Below are 12,224 nucleotides of genomic sequence, written 5' to 3'. Positions count from 1 at the left end.
CCAACTAAAGTTACAGGATTAAATAAGACTATTTTGAGAAGATGAAGAGAGATCATAAAAATTCTGGTATGTCCTAAATTTAATTATAAAGGCTGAAAGGTGAATGAAGAAAGAGATAAGGAAGGTTAATAAATTAACAGGTGCTGGTGAAACAACCAAAAATATTATTTATGTAGAAACCTTGACTTAAATCCCATCTGAGACAATCCCTAGGACCATTTCCCTCCTCTCACTCCTTGCTTATTTATAAAATGTTCAGGACTATTAACCCCACTGAATTCAGAAACAACAATTACTTCTCCTTATGGACTGCCCTCCTACCCTAAAATTTTCCCTGCTTCTCCTTATCCTACCCTCTTATCTATAGCCAGGGTACAGGTTACAAATGCTTACCTTCTTTAAAATTTAAAAGTGCTCTTAAGCTGAGCAATGGCAAATCACTTCTGTAATCCTAGTTACCTGGGAGGCTGAGGCAGGAGGATCACTAGTTTCAGGCCAATCTGAGCAGTTTAGCAAGATCTTGTCTCTAAATAAACAAATAAGACTGGGGAATCTAGCTCTACTGAACCCTTGGATTCAATCCCCAGCACTAATCATCATCATCATCATCATCATCATCTCATAGCTCTGCTTAGGCACACATTTTTCCAACTGCTACTTAGCCTTGCTGCAGGTAGTTTTCAGAAACTTGTCTTAGGATGGTCCTTTATCTGACCACCATTTCTTTTTTTTTTTTAATCCTGTTATTCTGATTTTTTTTTTAAAGAAAGAGTGAGAGAGAGGAGAGAGAGGGAGAGAGAATTTTAATATTTATTTTTTAGTTCTCGGCGGACACAACATCTTTGTATGTGGTGCTGAGGATTGAACCCGGGCTGCATGCATGCCAGGGGAGTGCGATACCGCTTGAGCCACATCCCCAGTCCTCTGACCACCATTTGTAACAGCTTAATAAACCCTTTTATTTCAGAGATCCATTGGTCTCAAGAGTTTTGGTTTAATAAAGAAGGAACAAAAGTAATAGTTTTAAAGGTGAGTATATTGACTAGTAGTTTTCTTTTTTTCTTTCTTTTTCTTTTTTTTTTTTTTGTGTGTGTGTGGTACTAGAAACCAGGGTGGTCTACCACTGAGCTACATTCGTCTCCAGCCCTTTTTATTTATTTTTTAATTTTATATATCTATATCTATCTATCTATATGCATGTATATAAATAGATATAGATATATACATGCATGCATATATATTTTTATTTTTTTTAATTTTTTGGTACTGGGGATTGAAACCTGGGGCACTGTATCATGGAGGTACATCCCCAGTCCTTTTCTTTCTTTCTTTCTTTTTTTTTTTTTTTTTTGAGACAGGTCTCGTTAAGTTTCTGAGGCTAGCCTCAAACTTCGGATCCTCTTCCTACAGCCTCTGGTGTCACTAGGATCATGGACATGCACCATGGTGCCCAACTTTTCTTTCTTTCTTTCTTTCTTTTTTTTTTTTTTTTAATTTTGAGACAGGCTAACCTCAAACTTGCAATTCTTCCTCAGCCTCCTCAGTTGCTAGGATTACAGGTATGTGCCACTGTGTCCAGCAAATGATTTTTTAAAAATTATTTATTTATTTATTTATTTTATTTATTTATTTATTTATTTTGCAAGTTAAATACAGAGTTTTAATTTTATAGCTTAACAATGAAGGGTCATACACTGAAATCAACACATATACCTAGTATTTCAGTCTAAGTTTGTCCACATACACAGCTGAAATCAATTACAAGGTATGGCCTAACAGATGCTAGGGGAACTTTTTTAAAAGTAGTTTTTACAGGTATTAAACAACTTCTTGCACACTGAAGTCATCATACATACAGGGCAAAGTCAGAGCTTTTATATTTGCGTTTATTCTTCATTTAACTTTTAAAACACTACTATAATTGAATATTAAAACAAAAACAATAGCAAGTAGTAAGCATATTATGATTATAGTCCTTCACTCATTCACTACTGCATATAAAATGCCTGCAGTGAGTGTTATTCACTGGCCCCATTAAGAGGTTTGACACTGAACACCACCTCTGGGATGATGTTCATCATCCTCATATGCTTCTCCATTATAATGGCACCGTCTTTCCTGATTTGTATCAAAGTCCACCAGTTCTACCTGATCCATTTCATCAGTCTCTTCCACTTCCTTCCTCTCAGGTAGGAATTTTTCCAGCAAAGAGAGTTTGTCAGGAGACAGAAAGCCATTTTCAGGAAAGTTTACCTTAAACTCGATGATTAGGCAACCCTTTTCATATGGTCTACAATAAATTGGCATACCTTCATTTAGCACACACTTTATATCTCCATCCATGCTTGACAATCTGACCTGGATGAGAGGTGATGACTATGGTTCAATTATCAAGAGTAGATATTGGCTTCTGGAAGCCACATAATGCTTCCACCAGCTGTATGTCCATACACATGAAAAGGTCTTCTCCTCATCGAGTGAAAACAGCATGGTCCTTCTGATCTAACACAATGATAATATCTCCTGGTTCCAGTCCTGGCTCTTGGTCTCCTTCACCATGGAATGTTATCTTCTGTCCATCTTTCATGCCTTTGTCAATATGAACTTCCACAATCATCTTCTCTCGAACTATCTTCCTTCCATTGCAGCTTTTACATCTATCTTTAGGACTGATCCTTTCCCCATGGCCCTGGCACTCCATGCACACAGACTGAATTTGCTGAACCATTCCAGGTCCTATCTGATGAATTCTTATTTGCATATCAGTACCTCGGCAGTTGGGACCGCACTCTACTGCTCCTTTCTTACCACCTCGGCCTTCACATTTGTCACAAATCACATTCTTTTGCAGAGCCAGTTTTCTTGTTGCACCATTATATGAGTCTTCTAATGTTACTGAGAGCTGGTGCACAACGTTTTTACCTCTCCTTTCTCTCTGCATCCTTCCTCCTCCTCCAAAAAACATATCAAAGATGTCCATGGGGGAGCCAAAACCACCACCTGTTCCACCCTCCTTAATTGCCTGTTCTCCTCCTTTGTCATATAATTCCCTTTTCTTGGCATCAGAGAGAACTTCATAAGCTTGAGAAATCTGTTCAAACTTTTCTCCTTCATTTGGATTCTTATCAGGGTGGTACTTCAAGGCCAGTTTTCTGTAAGCCTTTTTTAATTCTTCCTGGGTGGCATTGGGTTTGACCCCGAAAACATCATAGTAAGTGGTTTCTTTCACCATTTTCTACAGCCGGTGAGCGGGCTGGGGCTGTTGTGAGGGAGTGGGAAGGAGCACGTAACTGTGTGCAGCCCAGGCAGCCGCCGCTCCTCCGCCTCTCATCGAGGGTTCTGGAAAGTTCCTAAATTTATTTTTTAGTTGTAGATGGACATATATCTTTATTTATTTTTATGTGGTGCTGAGGATCGAACCTGGTGCCTCTCTTGTGTGAGGCAAGTGCTCTACCGCTGAGCTGTAACCCCAGCCCCAAGTGATTGATTTTTTTAAAAATTTTTTTTAGTTGTATATGGACACAATACCTTTATTTTATTTAATGTGGTGCTGAGGATTGAACCCAGTGCCTCACATGTGCGAGGCAAGCACTCTGCCACTGAGCCACAACCCCAGCCCAAGTGATTGTTTTTGACACAAACAATATAAGACAATTTAAAATCTTGACACAGTTAAACAAAAAAATTTGGGAGTAAGGGATTTTTTTTTTTTTTTTTTTTTTTTTTGCTACTAGGTATTGAATTCAGGGGCACTTAACCACTGAGCCACATCCCCAGACCTATTTTGTATTTTATTTAGAGACAGGTCTCACTGAGTTGCTTAGAGCCTCGCCATTGCTGAGGCTGGCTTTGAACCCTTGATCCTCCTGTCTCAGCCTCCCAAGCTGCTGGGATTACAGGTGTGCGCCACTACACCTAGCAAGTAAGGAAATCTTAATGCCAGCAAAACTATTTTAGACAAATCCATTTGTGTATGTAAAAAAATTTTAAGTTGTAGATGGATACCTTTATTTGATTGATTTATTTTTATGTGGTGCTGAGGGACAAACTCAGTGTCTCACATGTGCTAGGCAAATGCTCTACCACTGAGCTACAATCCCAGCCCTCCATTTGTGTTTTCCAAGTACTAGGGACAGAACCCAAAGCCTCCAAATGTCTTTTGAGCTGCCTAACAGGATATCAGGTGCCTAAGAAAAGAAATAAAATCACACACATTAAAAGAAGTAACATGAAATTTGGTAAGATAAGTATTCACCAAGTCAAAATAGTGTAGGGAAGCCACACTGGAGAGATAATGGGATATATATATATTTTTGAAGAAAGACTATCTAGGGGCTGGGGCTGGGGCTCAGCGGTAGTGCACTTACCTGGCATGTGTGAGGCACTGGGTTCAATTCTCAGCACCGTGTATAAATAAATAAAGGTCTATTGACAACTAAAAAAAAAAAAAAAAAAAGAAAGAAAGAAAAAAAGAAAGGCTATCTAAATCAGGGTACCCTGTAATCCCAGCTAGTAGGGAAGCTGAGGACCACAAGTTCGAGACCAGCCTAGGCAATTTAGTGAGACCCTGTCACAAAATGAAAATAGACTGGGATGTAGCTCAGTGGTAGAGTACTAACATGTGAGGCCCTGGATTCAGTCCCTGAGTACTGAATTAAAAGGCGTATTTTTATTAAAAACAAAACAGATGCAAGAGGTTGAGGCAGGAAAAGGCAGTGGGAAGCCAGGAAGGGGGTTGGCTTTAATGCAAGTTAGAGACCAGCCTGGGCAGCATAGCAAGTTCCTGTCTCAAAATACTAAAATATAATAATAAATAATAATAATAGTAATAATAATAATAGGACTGGGGGAGTAGCCAAGTATTAGAGCACCCCTGAGTTCTATCCCCAGTACCATACACACAAAAAAGACACTGGTTTTACTGTGTTACCAGGATGGAGCTCTTGGGCTCAGGGAATCCTCCTGCTTCAGCTACTTAAGTAGCTGGGATTACAGAAGTGGGCCATCACACTTGGTTCTATGTGGCTCAGTGGTTGAGTACCCCTGAGTTCAATCCCTGGTACAAAAAATAAATAAATTGTATCTTTTTAAAAGTAATTTTTAGCTGTGAATGGACTTTTATTTTATTTATTTATATATGGGGCTGAGAGTCGAACCAAGTGCCTGGCACATGATAGGCAGGCGCTCTGCCACTGAGTCACTGCTCCAGTCCCTCGTATGTATATATGAATAGCAATTACAAGACCCCTCTGGGTCTTGAGTGTGGAAGGGATGGCAGGCACTGAGAAGAGGAGCCCATGTTAGAAAATGGGTAAGAGAGCAATGGAGAGACATTTTGTTTTTGCCCACATTATGTGGTTTATTTCTTTTGCTTCCTAACTTCGAGTATCCTATATAAATGTGCATAATAATTATTTGAGTGTAAAATAGGAGAGAGATGGATCAGGAACAGTATTATTGGGTTAAAGAATTAGGGGGGCAGGCTGGGGACGCAGAATTTAGTGGTAGAGTGTATTCCCCGGATTCAATTCCCAGCACCACAATAAGTAAATAAAGAAATAAAAATGAAGAAGGAGGAAGAGAGAAGGAAGAGGAGGAGGAAGAGGAAGATGAAGAAGGAGGAGTAATAAGAGAAAATTTCCTGCTCAGCAGTTTCAGAAAGATGGAAAGTAAAGGGAAACTGCCAAGAATCACAAGGGCTGAGGAGACTGTAGGTATAGAAAATCTCAGCTGTAACAGCAGTCGGTTAAGCCTGGCACAAGATGTGCGCCAGGGATATTTGATACTCCATGGTAGGGAGTACAGACAGAAGACTGCCTTGCACTTTGTCTAGAGTTCCAGATCAAGTCTGAGCAGGTGCAAACCTCCTTCCCAGAACCTGCTGATTAACCTTGTAAAATCCAGGGTGTGTCCTTTTTTACCCAGCAATCACCCTCCCCCTTCCCTTTGCCTGGGACAACTGTTAATAGGACAATTACCCAAGAAGCAAAAGAAAGATCCCATGCTGATGTGTCATCAGTCCCAGTATATCCATTAAATCAGACTGAGAAGACCGCTGGAAAAAGGGAGCGCATGCGCTTGCTCCCTAAGGGAGAGGTTGACAGCCATCAGTAAAACCAGACTTGCCCTTGCGAATCCAGGCTGCACAGAACAGGAAAAGGCAGTGGGAAGCCAGGAAGGGGGTTGACTTTAATGCACAGGGATTTAGGGTAATAAAAGAGCCAGCGAACTATAAAGCGTACAGTGAAATTCCCACTCCTTCTCCAGAGAGTATGTATTGATCCAGGCTTCTCTGTAGGAAAAGCTGCTGCTGCTGCTGCTGCTGTTGCTGCTGCTACCAGCAGGCACATCCATCCTCCAGTCATCCCTGGAGGGTGACACCTGCCAGGAAACCCTAAGGGAAAAAAAAAAAAAAGAAAGATCTGTGGGAGAGTAGACTGGCTGGAGCGTGAATTTCTCCAGGAACAGTGGGAATTGCTTTTTCCTCTAAGGGAAACCCAGTCTCTCAGCCATTCTGATTGCCCATTATTTTTCCTTATTTAAAAATGTTTTTAGGCTGGGTGTGGTGGCACATGCCTGTAACCCCAGAGGCTTGTGAGGCTGAGACAGGAGATTCGAGAGTTCAAAGCCAGTCCCAGCAACAGCGAGGTGCCAAGCAACTCAGTGAAGCAACTCAGTGAGACCTTGTCTCTAAATAAAATACAAAACAGGGCTGGGAGTGTGGCTCAGTGGTTAAGTACCCCTGAGTTCAATCCCTGTACAATAAATAAATAAATAAATAAATGTTGCTAATCCATATAAGCATTTCTCATTTTCCAACCCCATCTAATCCAGGAGAATGAATAAGCTGACTGTCTGAGGTTTCCTTCTTACATCCCTTCTGAGAGATTCTAGGATTACATCCTGTCAATACTATTAGGGTGTCTTGCAATGAAATCAAGAATGTTTCTCGGCTAATCCAGACATCTGGCTCCCTTTCTTATATGGTAAACATCATTAGCAAATTTGTTACCATTAAACTATCAACAGAGGTAAAGCTCTTTTGCTAGCCCACCTCTTCCCTATACACACCACCACACTATCTTAGAAGATTGCTTCTCAACCCTGGCTGCATGTGAGAATAACCTGGGGAAATTGCAAAAAATATCAACGCTTAGGTCCCATCCTAAACTAATTAAATCAGAGCCTCTCAGAGCAGAATTGGGCATCAATATTTTGCAGAAGTTTCTTAGGTGATTCTTATGTGCAGTTGGAGCAGAGAATCACTAGCTTGGAGCAATAATCCAAATTGGGTGAAAAAAGAACTACAGTGCTAACGCAGACTAGAATCATCACTCTTTCTTAGTCCTAAAACATTCTCTTCCTTGACCAATACAATGAAAATGCCTTATTGTTCATTCATATCTTGGTGTAAATTTTTGAAACTTAGTTCAACTCTCCTAATATGTCTGAGTTGCCCAAAACAAATTTTCTTTGCATAGCTCTCAGTGCAATATGTTATGATTAGGCAGGTGCCCTTATGAAGTGGGAAGGTGGGTGATTGTACTCATAGATGGTTTCACATATCTGGCTGTTACTAGCTAGACTAGCCTAAGCTAAATGAAGACAATATAGATATTCACAAGTCTTAAAAATCAGATCATGTGCCAGGCTCGGTAGCAAACACCTGTTATCCCAGCAGCTCGGGAGGCTAAGGCAGGAGGATCACAAGTTCAAAGCCAGCCTCAGCAACTTAGCCAGGCCCTAAGCAACTTAGTGAGATCTTGTCTCAAAATAAAAAATAAAAAGATTTGGGGGGCGGGCTCAGTGGTAGCGTGCTTGCCTAGCATGCCTGAGGCACTGGGTTCAATTATCAGCACCACATACAAATAAGTGAAAATGAAAGTCCATCAACAATATAAAAAATATTAAAAAAAAGATTTGGGGATATGGCTCAGTGGTTAAGCACCCTTGGGTTCAATCCCAAGAAAGAAAGAAAGAGAGAGGGGGGGGGGAGGAAGGAAGGAAGGAAGGAAGGAAAAGAAAAGAAAGAAAGGAAAAGAAAAATCAGATCATGTGTGTAAAGACACTTGCACATGGGGGTAGAGTTGAGTGTGAGGCCCTTTGTTGGTCAATTGTCTCTCTATCCACCCTGAAACTTTGTGCCAGAGAAAGCCAAAGATGTTGAAGAAATGAGAGCTGTCTTTAGAATGGTCTACTGAAAGCCCATTCTGCAGATGGAGCATTGAAGCTTTAGTTTTCTTTCAAGCACAACATACATCCACACCTCTTATTCCACACACCTCCCCCACTTGACATTATAGCAGGAAGGATCTAGGGGCTGGTACCCAAGGGAGCTGTCTCTTCTTGTCACACAGGAATAGATGCTAAAATCCCAGGGCATACAGCACAGACATGCAGCAGTAGAAGAATGAATCAGAGGAAATGGAATGGTCTCCCCTCCAAAATATACCATGATCCACAAGAGAACCCTATTTGAATCACCTGTTTTCTAGGGCTCCAAAGGAAGGGACCAATCCCGAGTGCAGTGACTGTAGAATCTCTAGCAGTTAGAAATATGCACTGCCCCTGCCCTCATTCCCAGTCAACCTCACCACAGGGGAGCAGAAAGCAAAGAAACATGAAGGCTGCATGCTTCCACAGCCATGGATTCCCCGCCCCAGGCAGACTGTTGAGTTGACTCTCTCTTGTTGAATCTGCACACCTTTTCAGTGCTGCAGGCCATGAACTGGAGTCCTCGTGGGGCAACGCTGAGGATGACACTGTCTCAAGTACACTCTTTGTCTGCCTCTGTACATAGAACCCCATCAGAGGTGTAGCTTAGGCTGGGGAAGTAACGGGAGAGTTCCCTAGGACTCCACTGAGGGAGTCTGGGAAGGGCCATCATTGGGAAACATCTCCTTGAAAGGTTCAATGTGAAGACTCTGAATTTATTTATTCATCTCTGTACTTAAGATGTAAGGAGATCTTGGTGATTATAAGAATAGCAACAACAGTGGTGGAACAGGTCGAGGTGATGAGGGTTTCCCGGTTCCTAAGCTTCTTTCCCAGCTAGACTTCTCTTAGCCCAAGCCATAGGCCCCCCTCCAGTGCCTTTTCATCTATCCCTGCAATTAATTTCTCCCTTGCCATTCCCATGGTTCTACCCCCACCCTCCTCAGGCCCCTATCTTTCCATGACTTCCCCTCTCCCTTCTTCCAGAGGCTGACGTTTTCCCCTGGTGGGCACCATGAGCCCAACAGAGGTTGATAAATGCCCCAGGGGGCTTTTTGGTGCTGTCTTTGTACATGAGCTAAATAAGGACTAGCTCACAGAGGTATTAAAGCATCCAAATAATCAAATCAATATTTTCTATAACATACCCAGCCAGCTTGACCACTGACATACTTCCGATGATCTAGAGGCCAAACAAAATGCCCAGATATGCTGGGGACATAGATTAGTAGAGTGTTTGCCTAACATGTGTGAGCCGCTGTGTTCAATCTCCAGTACTGCCCCCCCCCCAAAAAAAAAAAAAAAAAACAAGAAAGAGAGAGAGAAAGAGAAAGAGAGAGAGAGAGAGAGAAGATACTGCCTCTGTTCCAAATAGTGTTGACTGTCTTCACTATTACAACTCAACTCTGATAGCCTACAAGAAAGGCTCAGATGCAACTTCTATATCTTCATAGAAAGAGGTTCAGTAGATGTCTCCTCAGATCTCCTCAGATGTCAGCATGGCTCACTCCCTTGCCTGCTTCCATCCTTTATTCAAGTATCTTTCTTTCTTTTGCAGGGGTGAGGGATCAGGGTCTCACTAAGTTGCTTAGGGTATCACAGTTGCTGAGGCTGGCCTCAAACTTACAGTCCTTCTGCCTCAGCCTCCCAAGTCCCCGGGAATACAGGTGTGTGCCACCATGCCTGGTGGTATCAAGTATCTTTCTTGAAGGCTCTCTCAGATGCATAATAAAAATGGCATTCTGCCTCTCTTCTCATCCACTCACATTCCTGTTTCCCATTCTTGCTCTATTTTCCTTTTAAAAAATATCTATTGATTGATTGCAGTTCTGGGGAATCAAACCTACAGCCTTATACAGCCTTGGTTTTCTGGGGTCTAAGTCTACAAACATTGTACCACTGAGCTACATCCACAGTTCTTGCACACTGGTAATCCCAGAAACTCTGGAAGCTGAGTAAGGAGGATCATAAGTTCAAGGTCAGCCTTGGTAATTTAGCAAGACTCTGTCTCTAAATTTAAAAATAAAAAGGGTTGGGAATGTAACTCAGTAGTAGAACATCCTAAATTCAATCCCCAGTACAAAAAAAAAAAAAAAAAAAAAAAAAAAAAAAAAAAAAAAAAGACCTATTAATGCCAAGCCTGTGAGAAGCACTAGGGATTCCATAGAGAAAAAGACAGGCACATTATCTCTTTTTTTTTTTTAAGAGAGAGTGAGAGAGGAGAGAGAGAGAGAATTTTTTAATATTTATTTTTTAGTTATCGGCGGACACAACATCTTTGTTTGTACGTGGTGCTGAGAATCGAACCCAGGCCGCACGCATGCCAGGCGAGCATGCTACCACTTGAGCCACATCCCCAGCCCCCAGGCACATTATCTTTATGCTCCCAGGCCTCAAAGTCTGGAGGGGAGAAGGACATATGTACTTATAAAGAAATTAGTAAAACTTATATGGAACCATGCACAGTGGCACACACCTGTAATCTCAGTGGATTGGGAGGCCGAGACAGGAGGATCACAAGTTCAAAGCCAGCCTCAGCAATTTAGTGAGCCACTAAGCAACTCAGTGAGACCTGTCTCTAAATATAAAATACAAAATAGGGCTGGGGATGTGACTCGGTGATTGAATGCCCCTGAATTTAATTCTTGGTACCAAAAAAGAAAAAGATTATATTGAGATTGAGAGAAGTACATGAAAGAAAAATGTAGGGTACTGAGAGAACGAGATAGAATGGACTATCAAGTTAGATACAGTCACTGTCAAAGGGGTCCTTTTTGTGACTTTTTTTTTTTTTGGTGGCACTGGAAATTAAACCCAGGGCCTCACTCATGCTAGGCAGATACTCTACCACTTATCTATATCCTCAGCCCTCATTTATTTTTATTTTGAGACAGGGTCTCAAGGCAGGATCTTGAGCCCCCCACCCCAGTAGCTGGGAGCATGTGCCACCTCATCCTGCTCCATGATATTTAAGCCCAAATTTAAAGAAGAGAAGGCTCCATGCGTTCAGGGGAGGAAAACCCTATTGAGCGGCTATTTGGGATGAGTGAATGTGATACCTAATATAAGATTCCTTGAAGGAAAGAACAGGAAGAAACTTTTAGTCTAAAATGTGGGTTCCCTCCCCACTCAACTACTTATTGGTCTTGAAAAAGTCACACAGCCTGGGTCCCTCTTTCTTCAACATTGCTTGTGTTAGATAAGTACTTGAAAGCGTTTGGTGTAAAAGGCACTCCTGGTCTTGCTCCAGGTGAGTGCCTAAGTACAATTCATTTTGCTTCACTGGGTGTGAACCGCCCACTGGCCAGAGTATCATGAAATAAGCATTTGTCCTCTGGTAGACTTAGACCCCAGAAAACCAAACATATTGCAAAGCCTGGTGCCACAGCAGAAGGAGCATTTCTGCATCTGTCCTGCTAGCGTCTCATCTGTGCCTCATTTGTGTCTTGAGAGATTTCTGGGAAGGTGCCTGGGACCATGGCTCCCCAGATAGTGTGAGGAGAAAGGGAAAGCCTCTTTTCAGTAGATGAGTCTCTACTGAGCTGTTGCCATCAGCTCTCACTGCCAGAACCTGTCCTGAGATCCAAAGGGTGACCTGCATGGTTGTCCTGATGATACCAACCAGGGGTCTAGAGACCAAAGTGGGATCCACCTGCTTACTGCTGGTCCCAGGACAGTCTGCGGTACCCGTGCAGGAGGCAGGAAGCAGGAAGAGAGACTGGTCCCGGGCCCACCTGAGGGCGCCGAGCTCTGTCTGGGGGCTTCAAGGAGCAGAAAACAGGAGAGCGGGAGAGAGAAAAGTTGGTGGACCGCAGCTCAGCAGAGACTGGGTTGTGGGCGCAGGGCTGAGAGGGCTCGAAGGGAGAGCAGGGAGGGCAAGAGGAGGAAGGGGCAACGAGGAAGGCAGCGCCACGCACCCGAGCTGGCTGAGGGGAGGTGCCGGCGGCGCCCCGGGGGGCGGCCCGCGGGCGGGCGCGGGGCGGGGCGGCGGGCGGCGCTGTCAGTGCGAG

The 12,224-nt window shown here is 42.7% G+C and overlaps 1 pseudogene; it reads right to left on the bottom strand.

Moving 5' to 3' along the window:
• Positions 1-1,801: 1,801 nt before the first annotated feature.
• On the bottom strand, positions 1,802-3,291 carry LOC143410027 (dnaJ homolog subfamily A member 1-like; annotated as a pseudogene).
• Positions 3,292-12,224: the final 8,933 nt, after the last annotated feature.

Source organism: Callospermophilus lateralis, chromosome 11 (genome assembly GCF_048772815.1).
Source record: "Callospermophilus lateralis isolate mCalLat2 chromosome 11, mCalLat2.hap1, whole genome shotgun sequence".
Classification (NCBI taxonomy): domain Eukaryota; kingdom Metazoa; phylum Chordata; class Mammalia; order Rodentia; family Sciuridae; genus Callospermophilus; species Callospermophilus lateralis.
The sequence above is the reverse complement of the archived record's forward strand: the minus strand, read 5'-3'. Positions and strand labels throughout refer to the sequence as shown.